At 34.9% G+C, this 22,533-nt stretch overlaps 1 long non-coding RNA gene across 2 annotated transcripts in view; it reads left to right on the top strand.

Annotated features, from left to right (window-relative positions):
* The first annotated feature begins 19,322 nt into the window (after window positions 1–19,322).
* The window catches only part of LOC126989203 (uncharacterized), a 38,184-nt gene continuing 34,973 nt past the window's right edge, over window positions 19,323–22,533 (top strand). For both annotated transcript variants that reach the window (XR_007743027.1, XR_007743026.1), the window contains exons 1-2: window positions 19,323–20,125; window positions 21,415–21,597. This is a non-coding gene — a long non-coding RNA (uncharacterized LOC126989203). The remainder of the gene's footprint in view (window positions 20,126–21,414; window positions 21,598–22,533) is intronic.

Raw genomic sequence — 22,533 nt, forward strand, 5'->3', positions numbered from 1 at the left:
TGTGGGTTTGTATGAATATAAATATACAAAACACACATTAAATAATGTAAGTTTGCTTAAAACTATACAAAATACACATGAAATAATGTAAATACGTATAAAAATATATATACAAAATACACATTAAATAATGTAAATTCGCGTCAAAATAAATAAACAAAATATCAATAAAAGAATGTGTATTTGTATGAAAATAGATATACAAAATACACATAAAATAACCTAAATTTGTATCAAACTATATACAAAAATTCACAAAAATATTTTAAATTTGTTCGAAAATAAATATACAAAATACACATAAAATTAGGTAAATTTGTATTGAAATACATATACAAAATACACATAAAATAATGTAAATTTGAATGAAAATACATAAACAAATACACTTAAAATAACGTAAATTTGTATAAAAAAAATATGTACAAAACACAAATAGAATAATATAAAATCGTATCAAAATAAATACACAGAATATTAATAAAATAACGTAAACTTGTATGAAAATAAAGAAGCAAAATACCCATAAAATAACGCATTTTTTTATTTATAAAAATATATATTCCAAAATACACATAAAAAAATTAAATTTGTATTAAAATAAATATACAAAAAACTCATACAATAAGGTAAATTTGTATTGAAATAGATATGCAAAATACATATAAAACAATGTAAATTTGTTTCAAAATATATATACGAATACACATAAAATAACGTAGATTTCTATAAAAACATATATACAAAATACACATAAAATGAAGTAAATACGTATAAAAAAATCTATACAAATCATGTGTATTTTTGTATATATATTTTTATGCATATATGCGTTATAATATGGGTATTTTGCATCCTTATTTTCATACAAATTTAAATTATTATATATTCTGTTTATTTATTTTGATACGATTTAACATTATTCTATGTGTATTTTGTATATATATATATATATATATATATATATATATATATATATATATATATATATATATATATATATATATATATATATATATATATATATATATATATATATATATATATATATATATATATATATATATATATATATATATATATATATATATATATATTTATACATATTTACATTATTTAATGTATATTTTGTGTATATATTTTATTCAAATTTACGTTATTTTATGTGTATTTGTTTATATATTTTCATACAAATTTACATTATTTTATGTGTATTTTGTATATGTATTTCAATACAAATTTGCCTAACTTTATGTGTATTTTGCGTATCAATTTTCAAACAAATTTAAATTATTTGTGTGTATTTCTGTATTTATTTTTATACAAATTTTATTTATTTTATTTGTATTTTGTATACATATTTTCCTACAAATATACATTCTTTTATTATAATTTTGTTTATTTATTTTGATACGAGTTTACATTATTTTATGTGTATTTTGTACGTATTTACATTATTTTATGTGTATTTTGTATATATATTTTAATAAAAATTTTCATTATTTTATTGTGTATTCGTATTTATTTTGATACAAATTTTATACAAATTCATGTTATTTTATGTGTATTTGTATATATATTTTCATACAAATTTATATTATTTTATGTGTATTTTTACATATTTTTCATTATAAATTTACCTTATTTTATGATTATTTTGTATATTTATTTCATTCAATTTTAAATTATTTTATGTGTATATTTGTATTTTTATTTACGTAGTTTTATGTGTATTTTCTATATATATTTTCATCCAAAATTACATTATTTTATTGGTATTTTCTTTATTTAACTCGATACGAATTTATATTTTTTCATAGGTATTTTGTATACATATGTTTATACTCATTTACATTATGTAATGTGTGTTTTCTATATATTTTTTAATGCAAATTTATTTTATGTACATTTTTGTACATATCTTTTTATAGAAATTTATTTATTTTATGTGTATTTTCTATATGTTTTCTCATCAAAATTTACATATTTTTAAACAAATTTACATAATTTTATATGTATTTTGCACATCTATTTCAATACAAATTTACCTTTATGAATGTGCATTTTGTATATTTATTTTAATACAAATTTAAATATTTTATGTGTATTTGGTATATATATATATATATATATATATATATATATATATATATATATATATATATATATATATATATATATATATATATATATATATATATATATATATTTTTTTTTTTTTTTTTTTTTTTTGTAAAAAATTGCTTAGTTTATTGGTATTTTGCATCTTTATTTTCATACAATTTTACATTATTCTAATATTCTGTGTATTTATTTTGATACGATTTTACCCTATTCTATTTGTGTTTTGTTTATATTTTTTTCATTCATATTTGCATTATTTTATGTGTATTTTGTATATGTATTTTATACAAATTTACGTTATTTAAAGAGTATTTGTTTATATGTTTTCATTCAAATTTACATTATTTGATGTGTATTTTGTATATGTATTTTAATACAAATTTGCCTAATTTTATGTGTATTTTGTATATTTATTTTCATACAAATTTAATTTATTTTTGTGTATTTTTGTATGTATTTCTTATATATATTTTTATAGAAAACTACGTTTTCTTATGTGTATTCGTATATATATTTTGAAATAAATTTACCTTGTTTTATGTGTGTTTTGCATATCTATTTCAATACAAATTTACCATATTGTTTGTACATTTTGTATATTAATTTTGAAACAAATTTAATTATTCTTTCTGTATTTTTGTATATGTATTTTCATAAAAATATGCCTTATTTTATGGGTATTCTGCATCTTTATTTTCATACAAATTTACATTATTTTATTGACATTCTGTGTATTTATTTTGATACAATTTTACATTATTCTATGTGTATTTTGTATATATATTTTATAAAAATGTAAGCAAATTTGTATTGAAATATATATACAAAATACATAAAATGTAAATTTATATCAAAATATTTATACAAATACACATATAATAACGTAAATTTTTAAAAAAATATATAAACAAAATACACATTAAAAAATGTAAATACGTATAAAAAAATATGTACAAAATACACATATAATCTTGTAATTCGTATCAAAATAAATAAAAAAATACCAATAAAATAATGTAAATTTGTTTGAGAAAACATATACAAAATACACATAAAATAACGCAAATTTCTATAAGAATATATGTACAAAAATGCACATAAAATAAAGTAAATTTGCATAAAAATATATATACAAAACATACATTAGATAATTTAAATGAGTAAAAAAATATGCATTCAAAATACCTATGAAATAATCTAAATTCGTATCGAATTAAATTAAGAAAATACCAATAAAATAATGTAATTTTGGATGAAAATATATAAAGAAAATACACATAAAATAACCTAAATACAAATACAAATATACACATAAAATAATATAAAATTGAATGAAATAAATAAAAAAAATTTAAAAAATCGTATCAAAAATAAATACACAGAATATTTATAAAATAATGTAAATTTGTATGAAAATAAAGATGCAAAATAGCTATAAAATAACGCATTTTTTATAAAAATATATATACCAAAATACACATAAAATATTAAAATTTGTATTAAAATAAGTATTAAAAGTGCACATACAATAATGTAAATTTGTATTGAAATAGATATGCAAAATACATATAAAACAATGTAAATTTGTTTCAAAATATATATACGAATACACATAAAATAACATAGATTTCTATAAAAAAAATAAGTACAAAATACACATAAAATGAAGTAAATAAGCATAAAAAAATGAATACAAAATACACATAAAATAATGTAAAAACGTATCAAAATAAATAAACAAAATACCAATAAAAAAATGTGTATATGTATAAATATAAATATACAAAATACTCATAAAATATCGTAAATTTGTATAAAACTATATACTAAGTAATTAAATTTGTATGAAAATAGATATACAAAATACAGCTAAAATAAGCTAAATTTGAATTGAAATGTATATACAAAATACATAAAATAATGTAAATTTGTATCAAAATATTTATACAAATACATATAATAACGAAGATTTGTTTAAAAATATATAAACAAAATACACATTAAGTAAAGTAAATACGTATAAAAAATATGTTCAAAATACACATATAATCATGTAATTCGTATCAAAATAAATAAACAAAATAGCAATAAAATAATGTAAATTTGTATGAGAAAACATATACAAATAACGCAAATTTCTATAAAAATATATGTACAAAAATGCACATAAAATAAAGTAAATTTGCATAAAAATATATATACAAAACACACATTAAATAATGTAAATGCGTACATAAAATAACCTAAATTTGTATAAAACTATATACAAAAATACACAAAAATAATTTAAATCTGTATGAAAAGAAATATACAAAATACACATAAAATTAGATAAATTTGTATTGAAATACATATACAAAATACACATCAAATAATGCAAATTTGAATGAAAATATATAAACAAATACACTTAAAATAACGTAAATTTGTATAAAATATATATGCAAGATACACATTAAATAATGTAAATGTGTGTAAAAAAAATATATACAAAAAACAAATAGAATAATGTAAAATCGTATCAAAATAAATACACAGAATATCAATAAAATAATGTAAATTTGTATGAAAATAAAGATGCAAAATCCCAAAAAATATCGCATTTTTTATAAAAATATATATACCAAAATACACATAAAATATTTAAATTTGTATTGAAATAAATATACAAAATGCATATACAGTAAGGTAAATTTGTATTGAAAGAGATATTCAAAAATACATATAAAACAATGTAAATTTCTTTCAAAATATATATACGAATACACATAAAATAAAGCAGATTTCTATAGAAATATATATACAAAATACATATGAAATTATGTAAATACGTATAAAAATATGTATACAAAATACATATTAAATAATGTAAATTCGTGTCAAAATAAATAAACAAAATATCATGAAAAGAATGTGTATTTATATGAAAATAGATAATAGATAATAAATTTGTATAAAATATATATGCAAGATACACATTAAATAATGTAAATATATATAAAAAAGTATATACAAAAAACAAATAGAATAATGTAAAATCGTATCAAAATAAATACACCGAATATTAATAAAATAATGTAAATTTGTATGAAAATAAAGATGCAAAATTCCCATAAAATAGCGCATTTCTTATAAAAATATATATACCAAAATACACATAAAATATTTAAATTTGTATTGAAATAAATATACAAAATGCACATACAATAAGGTAAATTTGTATTGAAAGAGATATGCAAAAATACATATAAAACAATGTAAATTTGCTTCAAAATATATATACGAATACAAATAAAATAACGTAGATTTCTATAAAAATATATATACAAAATACACATAAAATTAAGTAAATACATATAAAAAATGTATACAAAATACACATAAAATAATGTAAATTCGAATCAAAATAAATAAACAAAATATCAATAAAAGAATGTGTATTTGGATAAGTATAAATACACATACAAAATAAACATAAAATAAGGTAGATTTGTAATAAAATATATGTACAAAATACACATAAAATAATGTAAATTTATATGAAAATATATATACAAATACACATAAAATACCATGAATTTGTATAAAAATATATATTCAAAATAAATATTAAATAATGTAAATGCGTATAAAAATATATATACAAAGTACATATAAAATAATGTAAATTCGTATCAATATAAATCAACAAAACACCAATAAAATAGTTTATATTTAAATGAAAATAAATTTACAAAATACAAATAACATAACTAAAATTTGTATTAATATATATACAAAAATACATAGAAATAATTTGAGTTTGTATGAAAATAGATATACAAAATACACGTAAAACTAGGTAAATTTCTTTTGAAATGTATATACAAAATACCCATAAAATATTGTAAATTTGTGTCAAAATATATAAACAAATACACATAAAATAACATAAATTCGTATGAAAAATATATACAAAATACACATAGAATATGTCAATTCGTATCAAAATGAATGAGCAGAATATCAATAAAATAATGTAAATTTGTATGAAAATAAAGATGCAAAATACCCATAAAATAAAGCATATGTTTATAAAAATTCTGAAACAAAAATCCACATCGAATAATTAAATTTGTATTAAAACTAATATACAAAATGCGTATATAATAAGGTAAATTTATATTGAAAAAATATTCAACATACACGTTTACTCATACAAATTTATATTATTTTATTGGTATTTTGTTTATTTATTTTGATACGAATTACATGATTATATGTGTATATTGTACATATTTTTTTATACGTATTTACATTATTTAATGTGTATTTTGTTTATATATTTTCATACAAATTTACGTTATTATATGTGTATTTATGTAAATATCTTGATACAAATTTACTTTATTTCATTTATTTTGTATATATATTTCAATTCAAATTTAGCTTATTTTGTGTATTTTGTATATCTATTTTCATACAAATTTAATTACTTCTGAGTATTTTTGTATTTAGTTTTATATAAATTTACGTTATTTTATGTGTATTTTGTATATTTATATTTAAACAAATCCACATTCTTTTATTGGTATTTTGTTTATTTATTTTTATACGAATTTACATTATTTGATGTGTATTTTGTATACATTTTTTTATACGTATTTTTTTCATTTTATGTGTATTTTGTATATATATTTTTATAGAAATCTACGTTGTTTTATGTGTATTCGTATATATATTTTGAAACAAATTTACATTCTCTCTCTCTCTCTCTCTCTCTCTCTCTCTCTCTCTCTCTCTCTCTCTCTCTCTCTCTATATCTCTCTCTCTCTCTCTCTCTCTCTCTCTCTCTCTCTCTCTCTCTCTCTCTCTCTCTCTCTCTCTCTCTCTCTCTCTCTCTCTCTCTCTCTCTCTCTCTCTCTCTCTCTCTCTCTCTCTCTCTCTCTCTCTCTCTCTCTCTCTATATATATATATATATGTATGTATGTATGTATATATGTATATATGTATATATATATATATATATATATATATATATATATATATATATATATATATATATATATATATATATATGTATGAATGTATGTATGTATGTATGTATGTATGTATATATATATATATATATATATATATATATATATATATATATATATATATATATATATATATATATATATATATATATATATATATATATATATATATATATATATATATATATATATATATATATATATATATATATATATATATATATATATATATATATATATATATATATATATATATATATATATATATATATATATATATATATATATATATATATATATATATATATATATATATATATATATTTGAAGTGCTGACTGCGACAAGGGGCCAAGCGCCAAAAGTAAACAAACGAGAAAACTGCATGTAAAGGTAATGTACTTTACCTGTCTCGTGTGTCCTAAACAGAGTATATGCAATTATGTGTTATACTTCGTTAGAGACTACATTTTAGAAGAACATAAGAACATAAGAACATAGGGAAACTGCAAGAGGCCGGGTGGCCTATACAGGGCAGCTCCAGAATCCCCCCCACTACTCACGGTGGGTGAGATGTACGTAGTTACAGGGGATACAGGTAGAGGCTTGATCCTCGTTATACCGGCGGTACTAGGCACGCATCCAGTACTCCGTCACTTTACTGCACCCACACCTCACTGCAACCTGTCGTCCTCGTCCATGTAGCTATCCAGTCTACTCTTAAAACAAGCTATCGTCCCTGCACTAACTATGTGATTGCTGAATCTATTCCATTCCCCCACCACCCTATTACTAAACCAATGCTTGCCTATATCTCTCCTAAATCTATAATTTTCTAATTTAAATCCATTACTGCGAGTTCTATCCTGCTGGCTAATTCTCAGTACTTTACTTATATCGCCTTTGTTGTAACCCTTGACCCATTTGAATACTTCTATCAGATCTCCCCGCACTCTTCGTCTCTCTAGTGAATGTAAGTTTAGATGTTTCAGCTTATTTTGATATGGGAGGTTCCTCAGCCCCTGAATCATCTTGGTCATCCTCCTCTGAACTAATTCTAGCAAGTTGATGTCCATTCTGTAGTGTGGGCACCAAAACTGGACAGCATAATCTAAGTGTGGCCTTACTAACGCTAAATAGAGTCTGAGGATGACCTCTGCACTCCTGTTGGTTACCGTCCTGTTAATAAAGCCTAATACCCTGTTAGCCCTATTCCTCGCACTAATACATTGCTTCCTTAGTTTTAGGTCAGAGTTCACTAACACTCCCAAATCCCTTTCACACTCAGACCTGCCTATCGCTGTGGAGTCTAAACTATACCCGTGTAATTGGGTTGCGTGTTCCTACACTAAGTACGCTACACTTGATGATGTTAAAATTCATCTGCCATTTCTCTGCCCAAGCTGACAGTTTGTTGAGATCCTCCTGCAGTGCTCTAGCATCCTCCCCTGTCCTAATAGTGTGTCCTATTTTGGTGTCATCTGCAAATTTACCAATGTCACTAGTTATCCCGTTGTCTATGTCATTGATGTAGATAATGAATAGAAGCGGGCCTAAAACTGAACCTTGAGGAACCCCACTGGTAACATTACCCCATTCGGATTTTTTACCGTTAATGGTAACCCTCTGTTTCCTGTCGCTAATCCACGCCTTAATCCAATCAAATACCTTCCCTCTTATCCCATGAGCCCTGACTTTATTTAACAGTCTCTGGTTAGGTACCTTATCGAAGGCCTTACTAAAATCAAGATAAACCACATCATAACTCTCATCATTGTCAGCTGCCTCGTATACTCTATTGTAAAAGGATAAAAGATTAGTGAGGCACGACTTTCCTTTAGTAAACCCATGCTGTGAGTCGTGAATTAAATTATGTCTGTCTATATGGTCCCTACTACTATCAGCTATTATTGACTCAATCATTTTACCTATAACTGACGTCAAACTAATCGGCCTATAGTTCTCCATAGAAGATTTGTCTCCCTTCTTAAATATTGGAATAACGTGTGCCTGCCTCCATGAAACAGGCACCACCCCTATGTCTAGTGACTTCCTAAATACTTCTGTTAACTGCCCACTTATTTCAGTTTCGCATTCCTTTATTACCCTGGGGAAAAGTTCATCTGGCCCTGGCGCCTTAGTGACTTTAAGTCTATCTATCTGTCTAATCACGAGCTCCCTACCTATGTTGATGTCGGTTGATTCTTCTACCTCTTCTCCTATGTAGATCTGTTCTCCCTGAGGTATATCATCTAATCTTTCTTTGGTAAATACAGTTAAGAAATATCTATTTAACGCCTCGCTCATTCCCTCATCACTATCAATCAGTGATTCTCCTGACTTAAGGGGCCCTATCTTATCCCTAACCTTGGTCTTATAAAGCTGAAAGAAGCCCTTTGGATTGGTCTTTGCTTCCCTGGCAATTCTAATCTCAAATTACGTTTTGCCATACGTGTGTTTTTCTTTACTGCTCTAGCTAAATTGTTGTAACTATCCCTTAGGTGAGTTTCCCCCCTTTTAATTCTAACATATAGTCCTCTTTTCCTTCCTATTTCAGTTTTTAGCCTGTCTGTCATCCATCGCGGGTAATTACCTGTTGACCTGACTTCCCTGTGAGGTATAAACTGTTTCTGTCCTAATTTAATCTCCCTGACCAGACTATTGTACTCACCCTCCAAGCTACTGACCTGACTAGTGACCTCACCAGAGATTACCGCCCCTCCCTGCTCTGGGTCCTGACCTACTTCTGATCTCACTCCCCTAAGCTTCTGCAGCTGTTTTCTTAACCCCTCATAGTCTGCCTTCCTGAAGTCAGGTATTAATGTGTTGTTACTGCTTACTCTATCCTCCCATTTAATATTAAATCTAATTTCCTTATGATCACTGTTACCTAATGAATCCCCAACCTCAATGTTGCTTATTATGTCCTCTCTATTAGTTAACAACAAATCCAAAATATTTTCTTCCCTCGTTGGTTTTAATTTCAATGAAGACCGTGTCTACATTGGTTATAGTGGGGGTAGGACAAAAACTCACCGGACAAAAACTCACCGGATAAAAACTCACCGGACAAAAACTCACCGAAAAATGTGTAAGAAGGACAAAAACTCACCGAAGAGTTAAACCGTATATTTAGACATTAAAAACTTTAAAAAGGAAAAGGCACATAACTATGGTATAACTATCATACATGAATGAATTATTCTAATCAGTGAAGTGCTGAGTTTAAAAGCGGATACATTGACCAACAGCACGAAGGAACTCATCTGTGTATTTTCTACCGGCAACGATGTCTTCACATAATGCCTTCAAGCGCTTCTGAATACGAGCATAGTTTCTCGTTCTTCTCTTTTTTGGAGGCTCGCCTCGGTCATCTTGTAGTATCATGGTTTTGACTATGGCTTCATCCTTCCTAATGTTATCAATAATAGTGTAAAAAGATGGGTGGGAATGACCAACAAGCTGCTTGAACGATGAATTCCAAGTTTCACTCATATTATTTGTTCGAGGTGCATCATTTAATGTGTTGTTGTGTACATTCCATATATCTGGCGGAAAAGAGGGTGGAAGTCGTCGAACATTGCATTGCAGTGATTCTGGATTTTCATTGTTTTGAGGAAGTCGTACATGGCGGGATGTACCTGTAACATATGTCCTGTCAAAGTATGAAAGGTCTTCAAATTCCTCAGGAGTGTTGTCCTTCAATAACGCCATACCTTCTTGGATCTTTTCTATTGGAAGAAATGCTAAACCATCCATCATTCCACAAAACAGCCTACAATCATCATATTCACGGTAGCGATTCACAAGACCTAATTCCTGTATCTTACGCCATGTGCTTTGTGTCAAGTGGAAGAAACATCCTTTAGTGGATACATGAGAACCTAAAATGCTACTGACAGCCTGCATGGCGGCTTTTTCAAAATCTAGTACAATTTCTGTGGGATCTGGTGTGAATCCTAGCCTTTCACAGCCATCTACAATGCTTTGAAGCATTTCTTCATATACACTCTGTGACTTTCCAGATAAGAATGCATACACGCAGGAAACTGCTGTTTCACCTAATGGTACTCTAATAACATAAAGTTGCTTGAAAATTTCTGGAGCCATAGCATAATTCCCGTCCATAAACCACGTACGGGCCCGGCACATTAATCGTAAGCACTCATCAGTAGCATATACAACCATTCTGTTACAGGCATCCGAACTACTGTCATACAACAAAAATCGTCTTGACTGTTCACCAGACGTACGTTTCCAGGCATCTGTAATATTTAGTTCACGTACATTTGCAGGTTCTTTAGGTAGTACGCCTCGCCTCTGCCGACGAAGATCACGCCAGCTGACCAGTGTTGGCACGAACTTCGTCACTTGCAGACTCCAGCCCCTGAGCAAGCAGCTGGTTTGGTCGACATTTAGTTTCTCTCGCCTGCTGTTTTAGGGTGATTCTTAGTTTTGTGACAGAAACTAAGGCTTCGTTTGCTTCATGGTTGTGATCAACAAAGGAGCGCGAATTCTGCAACTGAAAACAAAGAAATCAGCAACTGTTAGTTAATGGTTAAAAAAACCCAAAAGTTTATGATCAAAACTGTTAAGGAAAGTATAATCTTAGAAACTAACATTTACATCCGTAGTCAAGGCTCCTTTGCATTTTAGGCTTGATTGTTGACAGCACTGCCATCGTATCCATTCATTCTTCGATATCTTCTTCACATACATATATCCATGAAGGCACAGTTTTTGCCCACCCTTGTTGGTCTTGATGATCTCCATTGCTACTGATATGGTGAAAGAAAATTGAACACTAAAACAATAACGGATAGTATTTCGAAGAACACTAAGGCGGGAATGTTGTCGGGGCCAGTGGATTTAGTTGTGTCGAGTCCTTCCATTCATTTCTGTATTCCGTTAGTCGTGATGTCAAGGGGGGCTATGGGGGGGAAGGGGCTGTGTGGCATGTTTGGTGTCAATTGTGTTCTTGTGTGTATACCGATTGGAACTGTGTGTTGAGTATTTGTGCTTTGTGTTGTGGGCTGGTGCACTAATGTGTTAATGTTGTCTTTAAGTGTTAATCGTGTTTGTGTCATGTTTGCGCGTCTTAAAGAATTTGAAAAAGTTTCTTTTGTTATTTCTTACGTTGTCTGCGAGGTAAGTTGCTATGTGTTTGCATTCCGCTACTTTTATGTTTTTGGCAAATGTCTTTTGGTGTTTTTTGTAGGCGGTCTAATTATGTTGTGTTGTATGTCTGCGCGCGTCTGTAGAGTCTTTGTTTCTTGCGATGTTGTCTGCGTAGATCCCTGGAAAACCAAGGGAGTGTGTACCTGCTAGAAAGTGTTTTTTGTGGTATGTGTCTGTTCATTGACGCGTGTATGGTGTGTTTCAGGTTGTTCCAGTTGATGGAAGGAAGTCTTGTGTTTGGGTCAGTCGCAAAAAAGTCGGTGCTGAAGGCAGTTAGGTCTTGTTTGATCATGTCTAAGTCAGCCCTTGAATAAAGGAAAATCTGTCTGGGTCTCTGCTTATGTCTGATCGGTCGGAGGTCAGCGTCAATGATGACTATGTCATGGTCATTAAGTTCTGGAACAACCTGAGTGTTTGTTATGTTAAGAATGTTGTTGGTGAGAAAAAGGTCAAGTGTGTGTGCTGTGGTCAAAGGGCCACCGTGGCCAGCGGGGCGTGTTACAGTATGTGTTCGTGTTGGCTGGAGTACCTACTGTTTGTGAAAGTGAAAATGTATTTATGATGTCAACGAATGTGCCGTGTAGTTGGCGTCTGTTTGTGTGGGGAATAATGGGGTTGGGAGCGTCAGCATCGGGAGGATCAAATGGGGATATTGCAGTCCAGTCAATGTCGGGGAGGTTGAAATCACCAGTGATCCAGATGTGTTTGTCTGCCTGTATGCGTGAAAGAGAAATTTGAAGGTTGTGTAAATAGTCTGTATTAGTAGAAGGTGGTCTGTAAAAAGCAGCAATAAGAAGAGATTTACAGTTGAAGGTTTGTAACTGGACCCAGGTGATTTCGCAGTCAGTGTCAAGGTCAGGCCTATGCTGAACACAAAGACCCGGCTTGGTGGCGATGATAACACCGCCACCTTTGCCGAGGTCTGTCGGGCGGTCCTTACGAAAAACGGTCGTACTAAAGGGGGGAGGGAAAAGCTCACTACTGTCAACGTCAGAAGTCAACCAAGTCTCTGTCCCTACTATTATGTCTGGGTTATGTGTGGTGATTAGATGGTGTAATTGGGCTATTTTGTTTTTGATACTGCGGAAATTAATTGTTAATAATCGGAGGGAAGTGTGGTGATGATGTGGTGGTTGTGGAAGTGAAGGGAGGTGAGGATGAAGATACAGAAGAGACGGGAGGGGGTCAAGAAGTAGAGGAGGGAAGTGAAGCAGGAGGTGATGAACACGAGGAAGAAAAGGAAATAGGGACTGGGGAAAGTGAAAGGGTAGGATCGGGGGATGGTGATAGGGCAGACCTGTGTGTGTTAATAACTGTAGTGAGAGGTGAGTGATCGGTCAAGTCTGGCGTACGGAGGGAGCGCACCTGTCTGTGGATGTTGATGGGACTTGGTGTGAAAAGTGGAGCCGGGTTATGAGAGGTGAGAGGTGTTGAGAGCTTGGGGTTCAGGAGGAGAAGGTGTTGTGTGCCAGGGTTGCCTGTGTTATGAGGATATAGCGTGTCGAAGGAATTTAAAAGTGGGATAGGATCAGCTGAGAAGAATGAGGATGATAAATTAGGTACGCCGCATCTAAAGCAGATCCACGAGACGCTATTGTCAACAAATCCAGCATAAGTCGGTGTGAAAGACCCGATACAGCTGACGTGGTACCAGCCAGCATGCTCGGATCTATCACGACACGAATCACACTGGATGGCCCTCTGCCCCCACCTCACCGCCTTGCTACAAAGTTGGCAAGGATACTTAGGGCAATAAAGGCCAGGGTTGACCATAGCGCCCGTGTCTCCACATAGAAGCAGCAAGAGAAGGGTGGTGTGTCGTCTGTGTGCTTTTGTATCGTATTTGTGTGCCGTTCGAAATACTGAACCATGGTGAGTGAAAACGACTGTTGTATGTGAGTGCTTGTTTGTGGTTATCGTGGGTGTGTTGCTTGTGTCCTCGAATGTGTTAATGCATGTAGTATAAGTGCTATGAGTGTAACTGTGGTGATAAGGAAGGCACTGTGTATGCTAGTATTACGTTTTTCTTGTTTTACCTTCCGTAAGCGTGTACGGTGTTGTTGTGTTGTCAGCCACCTAGTGTTACGCCGCTTCGTGAGCTGGAACAGCCTCGTCCGGCAGTTTAACAAGCTTTGGGTGTCTGCCATTGTTTATTTCAGTTGTAATGCTTAGCTTTTGTTATCTGCCCTGCCAAACAGTGCACAATGCTGCTTGCCATTATGTGGCAGTATGATATTTTTACTCAGCTAAGAGCATGTTTCAAAGGCATTGTAGTAATCATAGAATGTTGTATGCTTTGCTTGTATTTGAAGTTTGAAGCACTGGATATATTTGCTACACACACACACACACACACAATATATATATATATATATATATATATATATATATATATATATATATATATATATATATATATATATATATATATATATATATATTGTTATGCCGGACGTGTTACTTGGGTTCCGTGTCGCCGTCAGGAGACTCAGTGGGAGGGAGATATGTAAACACTTTGCACAGCTTCTGTAGTTTAATATTCTTCCTTAGTAGTACACTTCACTCTGACTCTTCACTTACCACTAGCTTACTATGACTGGGACTGGCCCTCTCTTGGCCTCTTCTCCTATATATATCCAGAACAGCACAGCCTAGAATGTTACAGTATATTTTAGATCATACAAGAACATGTAGCAAAAATATATGCGAGTTGACAACACTTCCCGCCTGGCGCTTGGCCGCGCCCCGCGGGGCGCGGACGGCTCGCCTTGCTCCCCGCCCCCTTGCTCGTTTCTCCGGGAGCCTTCTAGAGGCCTATGGTCGCCGGGGGAAGCTTCCAGCACAACACTATCCCCCCCTCTTAATTGTGATCGTCCCGATCACACACTTAACTATGTACAAACATAAGAGAATTAATCAAAAAATAATAATCGTCGTATCGCTGTGGACGCCTGCGTTGTCTCTGTCTTCTGTTCGTTGCCTCCTGCGCGTCTGTCTCCTGGTGCGCCTCGTCGTCGTCCGCTTCTTGGGGTGTCCCTGGAACATCTGCCGAAGCCGGGAGGTTATCTCCCTCAGCTGAAAGGGCCAGAAGGCCTATGTCGTCGTCGACCTCCTCTCGGTCCTGGACGTCCCTTGCGTTTTCATCGGCTGCTGGGTGTCTGTAGTTGTTCCAGGTGTAGTTTCCCGGACCGTGGTACCTCCATAGGCGGTTGACGTGGACAACTTTCGGCTTGGTCCTTTCCGTTCTCCGGATTCGGTAAGTCACGTCGGAGAGGCGTTCTAGCACAGTATAAGGGCCTTCCCAGGGGCTCTGTAACTTCGGAGACTGTCCTTTCTTCCTCTGCGGGTTGTAAAGCCAGACTTGGTCTCCTTCCTTGAAGTCAACGTGGCTTGCCCTCATATTGTAACCGCGCTTCATGGCCTCCCCGGAGAACTTCAAGGCACCACGGACTTGATGGTGCACCTCTTCCAGCTGTTCCTCTAGTTGACGGGCAAAACTGGAGGCGTCCCTTGGAAGGCTTTCCCCAGGAGGCCTTCCTGTCAGTAGGTCCACCGGCAATCGCAGCTCACGTCCAAACATCAGCTTTGCCGGTGAATACCCCGTAGTCTCGTGGGCGGCAGACCTGTAGGCCATGAGAAGCGCAGGCAGCTTCTGATCCCATGAAGACTGATCATTGTTGCACTGCTTGGCCAACTCCTGGCCCAACGTCCAATTAAACCTCTCCACCATTCCATCTGACTGTGGGTGCAGAGGGATGGTCCGGGTCTTCTTGATACCCAGAAGCTTGCAGCACTCAGCAAGGACTGTTGACTCAAAATTCCTTCTCTGGTCGGAATGAAGCTCGTTAGGCACACTGAAGCGGCAGAAGAACTCCTCCACCAAAACCTTGGCGATGGTAGTGGCTTCCTGGTCAGGGATGGCGTAGGCTTCCGGCCACTTGGTGAAGTAATCCATTGTGACGCAGATGTACCTATTTCCGTTCGTCGTCAGAGGCAAGGGTCCTGCTATATCCACTGCCACCCGTTCCATGGGGGCTCCAACCTGGTATAGTTGCAATGGGGCACGGTGACGCTTCTTGGGGCCCTTCTTTGCACAGCACACCTCACACGCGTGACACCATTCTTCCACGTCCTTCCTCATGCCAACCCAGTAGAACCTTTGGCGCAGGCGAATCAGTGTCTTCTTTACCCCAAGGTGTCCGCTGGTGATGCTGTCGTGTATTTCTTTCAAGACGCCTTCCCGGGACTTCATAGGTAGCACCGTGGACCAGTAGTGGTCAAGACCATCATGAGAGACCCAGCGTCGCTGCAACACCCCGTTGTCCATCCGAAGAGTGTCCCACTGAGTCCAGTAATTCTTGGTGATAGGGCTTTCTCTCGAGATTACTTCCCACCCAGGTCGCGTTGACGATTGACTCAGCCACTCCATAATTGGTCTCAGATCTCAGTCCTCCTGCTGCAGTTTTCCCAAGTCTTCCCATGGCACTTCCGCTGTCTGTTCCACTTGGCAGCCCGTCATGGTGGTTTTCCTGCACATTGATATCTTCGGGGCATGTACAGGACAGACTGGTCGTTGCCCCCGTGAACCAGTCCTCCTTAGTTTCCCGAGTGGTGGTCCCTCGTTGGGGGCACAATTTTCCGACACTCATTCTTCCAGTGCCCCTTTTCTCCACAGGTCCAGCACTTGGGTCCTTCCCTGGGCTTCTTCTTAGGGCCACCTTCATATTCCTTCTTCCTCTTATAGCATTCGTTCTCCTTGTGCCCAACCTTCTCGCAGTACCAGCACGTTCCTTGGAACCTGTCTGTGTCGCTGACAGCGCCCTTTCGTGCCCTAAAGCCAGAAGTCGAGTCGTCCCTGAAGCTTGACAAGCTAGACCTAACAAAGGACTCAAACTCCATGGCACGTGCCAGAGCTTCCTGCATTGATGTTGGCTTAGCTTGGTTCACTTGTATCTTCAGCTGAGGGCTGTCCAGGGCATCGATGAATTGATCACGCAGCAAAACCGTCAGCAGGTCAGGGGTGGCACCTGGGTATGCCTTGTGCGCCATGCTCTCAAGGTCCTGAGCGAGTTCCTGAAGAGACTCGCCGCGCCTCCTGTTGCGGGTTCTGAACCTAACCCTGAAGAGCTCGTTCTGGTGCTTATTCCCATATCGTTGCTCCAGCGCCTGTGCCAGCCCGCTGTAGCTGCCCTTTGTTGCATTATCGAGCTGAGCAAGGACCTCCAGCGCCGCCCCTTTCAGGCTAGTGGCCAGCTGTACCGCGCACTCTTGGTCATCCCATCCGTTCCGGGCTGCCAACAGCTCAAACTGAGCGCGGTAAGCCTCCCAGGAGACCTTGCCATCAAACTCCTGAGGCTTCTTTCTAACAGGCGAACCCAGCAGACTCATGGGGCTGGCGAAACTTCTTGCGGGGATAAACTCAGGCGAAGCAGGGCTCAAACTACCCCTGACTTGCTTAGGAGAAGCATCTTGGGTACAACTAGCCCCTGCAGGCACTGGCTGTCCGTTTCCAGCCAAGCAGTCTTCGAGGGCCTTCACTTAGTCACTTACATCACAAACTGCCTGTTCTGTACGGTTCACCTTTCCCTGCACTTCTAATATTTCTTTGTGTGTCGTCTCTCGTACCACCTCCATCTCTTGTTGAAGATTTGTGTGTTCTTTCTCCACTTCTATCAGGCGTTGTCCCAAGTTCGTGGTCACATCAGTCATTTCTCTTCGCACTGATTCACTTCCATCTTGTACTGCTTTTAGCTGTAGCTGTAATCCTGTGAAGCGATCTTCTAGCTGTTTTTTGAGTTCTTGGAGTGTTCCTTCTTGTTGTTGCTGTGCTCTTTCTTGTTGTTCTTTGAGTTCTTGAAGTGTTCTTTCTTGTTGTTGCTGTGCTCTTTCTTGTTGTTCTTTGAGTTCTTGGAGTGTTCTTTCTTGTTGTTGCTGTGCTCTTTCTTGTTGTTCTTTGAGTTCTTGGTGTGCTTTTTCTTGTTGTTCTTTGAGTTCCTGGAGTGCTCTTTCTTGTTGTTGCTGTGCTCTTTCTTGTTTCTCCCCCTGTAGTCTCAAAGCTTCCAAAAGTTCAGTCAACATGTCGTCCCTCTGGGCAACTTGGGAACGAGTCTCCATGGCGAAAAAAAAATGGCTACACTCCTGACGCCAATGTTATGCCGGACGTGTTACTTGGGTTCCGTGTCGCCGTCAGGAGACTCCGTGGGAGGGAGATATGTAAACACTTTGCACAGCTTCTGTAGTTTAATATTCTTCCTTAGTAGTACACTTCACTCTGACTCTTCACTTACCACTAGCTTACTATGACTGAGACTGGCCCTCTCTTGCCCTCTTCTCCTATATATATCCAGAACAGTACAGTCTAGAATGTTACAGTATATTTTAGATCATACAAGAACATGTAGCAAAAATATATGCGAGTTGGCAACACTTCCCGCCTGGCGCCGGGCCGCGCCCCGCGGGGCGCGGACGGCTCGCCTTGCTCCCCGCCCCCTTGCTCGTTTCTCCGGGAGCCTTCTAGAGGCCTATGGTCGCCGGGGGAAGCTTCCAGCACAACAATATATATATATATATATATATATATATATATATATATATTTATATATATATATATATATATATATATATATATATATATATATATATATATATATATATATATATATATATATATATATATATATATATATATATATATATATACTTAGAAAATGCTTTCTACACGTTATATTTTCCCAAAATAACAAATTGATATAGTGTAAATAATATTAATAAAACATAAGAGCAAATATATTTTTCTTTACCCCATTCGTAAATCATTTTGCAATAATGAAAATAACAAATAACGGCTGGATAGGGTGCTGTGGCAGGTACTTTAAAAATAGTAAAGCTACCCCTAAAAAATGACGTTTTTGGTGGGCTGCAATAGATGGCGCTACTTCCGCACGCCCGAGGAACTACCACATACCACTATCTCTTCGTATATAGTCTCTTTGGTCCCACCCAAGGAGACTATAGAACAGGAGAGGGGGCCTCTATGGGAGACCGTGGGCGGGTGTTGGTGTATGTCGGTTGCAACAGATGGCGCAGGAGCAGCTTTGTTTACATTCAGGCGCCTCCCCCCCTCCAGACCCACCCCCAACCCCTAGAACCAATCAGCAGTGTTGCTACATGGGATCAAGCCGCAAATGTTGCTACTTTTTTTCTTCAGTCTGGTTATTTCCCATTTTAAATAAAAAAAAATAAAGGTAGATAAATATTAAAATGAACAGAAGGAACTATATATACTGTATATATTTACTAGGTAGATATAGCCTGACTGCATGTCATGAGTAATGCTATTATTGTTATATTATTATACCGCAATTATATTACTTTCTCTGCATGTGTGGTTAGATGTGTTTTATGTGTTTAACCTTTCTGTATACATACTGGAATGAACCAAGGAATTGTAGCCCTACTGCCGTTCTTTAAAAACAATGTGATCATGTTTTTCTTCCAAACTCATTGTTTTAGCACGCACGCTGACTTCCATCAGTAATGATGATATATAGACATTGAGTCATTGGTTTGTAGGGGGAAAGAGTGGGTGAATATAATTATCTTGGTCTAACTTATACTGTTTATTATACCGCTATTCGCAGCAATATCTTTCTCTGCTCCGATTGCAACGCTGCCTCGTTCAAATATCATAACACCGCCGCGGCCTCCACGTTTACCAGCCGGGGCCTCAAATCATGTCCCTTTGTGGTGATAAAGAGGACACAGCCTGGTGTGAAGCTACATTTATTACGGAAGGATGCCAGCCGGGGTAAGTGATATATATATATAAATAATGATAATGTGGAAATTCTAATAATTTTCACGCTGACAACTGTTCTGAATTTGCTAACTGCATGCCTCCCCTCCTCCCGCGGCAAGAGGCCGAATGGCCTACACACGGCAGTTCCAGATTCCTCCCCATTACCACCTGTCAGCCTCGTCCATGTAGCTATCCAGTCTACTCATAAAACAAGCTATCGTCCCTGCACTCACTATGTGATTGCGGAATCTATTCCATTCCCCCACCACCCTATTATTAAACGAATGCCTGCCCATTTAATTCCCTCCTAAATCTATACTTTTCTAATTTAAGTCAATTACTGTATGTTCTATCTTGCCAAACATCTTATGCAAAAGTTAACCAGCATCTCCACTCTTTCATCCCTTACACTGATAAACTGGAACAGCCTTCCATTGTCCGCATTTCCTCCTGCCTATAATTTGACCTTCAAGAAGAGTGTATCAAGACTCTACTTTTGTCTGTTTGGGAGTGGTGAGTAGTGGGGCTTTTTTTTCTAGTACGCTTTGTTGCCCTTGAGCTGTCTCCTTTGTTTAAAGAAAATAATAATTAAATAAATGGAAGTTGGCCGCCAATGCTTCCAACACATTTTGGTGACATATCTACAAGTGGCTGGTGACTGTAAGCATCTCAGCAACCTGCATGCATCTATGCCATTCCTATCATGGTGCATGGATCAAGCTTCACATAACACTCAGACAGAGACAGTTTAATTATGGTTACATATCAGACTCAGTTTATTGCTCAATCTATTAGATGCAGTGCTGTTAATATTGTTAGTGGTAGTATTAGTACAATTAATGTATTTATTTTAATTAATTTGTCTATTTATTTATTATATTCTTAGTGTTTGAAAATTCCAATACTAGTATTAAGATAAACAAAAATATCAGAAATATATTTACACTCATTAATTATTATTGCTTTTCTTATTATTACTTCCTTCAATGTCCTGGCACTTTGACATCTAGTGCTTTTCCATCTAGCAGCTAAAATTGTGGTCTTTCTCAATGTGTATGCCCTAAGTCTTCATTGGTGTAACTAGCTATATAACATCAAAATCTGCATCTCTCTCTCTTCTCACCCAGTTGTCCCCGTACATCCTTTCAGTATCCAAAGAATTTCAATTTACATCTTGTAATCACTCAACTAATGCAGTGCAATCCTCATCTCTGTATTTTACCGTGTGGACATACTCTTTCCTTCCATGTTCCAATGTCGTATGTTATTCCACATCTAACACAACCACATCCCAACAGACCCGAACACGTCCGATATCATCCAAGAGAATGTGGCAGCTGAAGGGGGAGAGGCCAAGAAAGAGGCCAAGGGTGAAGACATTTAGCCACTCCCCCTGAAGTACATGGCATCATTCAACCCTCTTGGTGAGCTGCAGGAATGTGCTTCCCATTGCAGTGCACCAGCTCCATGTACTGATTTTGGTATGAATACTTCATCTAGTGTTTGTTGATTGTTGTGTTATTAATCTAATTATGACTTCACAAAATAGTCTGTGCAAGTCACTTAACACATGCCCTGCTCAGCATCACTTTTAAGTTGTAGAATTCCTTCATATGGATGCTGATTTATGTATCCTGAAATGATTGGATATTGATTGTCTTAACATTTTTTTTTTTTTGTCCATGATCATTGAACCATGTTACTGTGTCTTTGGGTGCAGATCCAGGAAATGAGTTTTTGGGAGGACGTCAGACTTTTTGCGGGTGGAAGGAGCATTAGCATTACCGATTAGCCATTCTCGGCAGTCCTGGTCTTGAAAAACTGGTGGAGTGACCTAAATCAATAGGTATAACGGCCTGGACTTTGTGCCAAAGCATTGTTTTAGCCGCAGCGCGCTTTTGAGCTAGTTTTCCTGTATCACTCAGGAACATTGGGGGGCCTGGGCCCCCCTTTGGATCCACCAATGTAGCTATGTCTTATAATATATCTCTCCTTTACAGTCTGATGGTGCATCCTTCTAGGTTGTCAAGTTTTAGTAGCTACTCATGAGAAGTATTCCTTATAATGGTCATTGATTTCCAGGTGGTTTGCACTAAAAAAAGTGTCGTGTAACCTGCCGCAATTAATAATGAGCTGTAGTCAACCCTTGCTTTAAAGAACCAATATGGAGGAAGGGGGTGATGTTATATCCAAAAATCTTTTACATCAGATGATCAGAAGTATCCAACCTTTTTGTGTATAATAAACTTTGTTTGTTACATGAACTTAAAAGTTCACAATTTCCATACATGATTCTTTTTTCCTTGTATTTGATGATTAATCCTGACATGTATTTCCATTATCAGTAGGTAATATATAGTAACAAGACAATAATACACATTATAACAATGTATATATTATAGCCCAGTGAGTGCACG

Source organism: Eriocheir sinensis, unplaced genomic scaffold (assembly GCF_024679095.1).
Source record: "Eriocheir sinensis breed Jianghai 21 unplaced genomic scaffold, ASM2467909v1 Scaffold1096, whole genome shotgun sequence".
Taxonomy (NCBI): Eukaryota; Metazoa; Arthropoda; class Malacostraca; order Decapoda; family Varunidae; genus Eriocheir; species Eriocheir sinensis.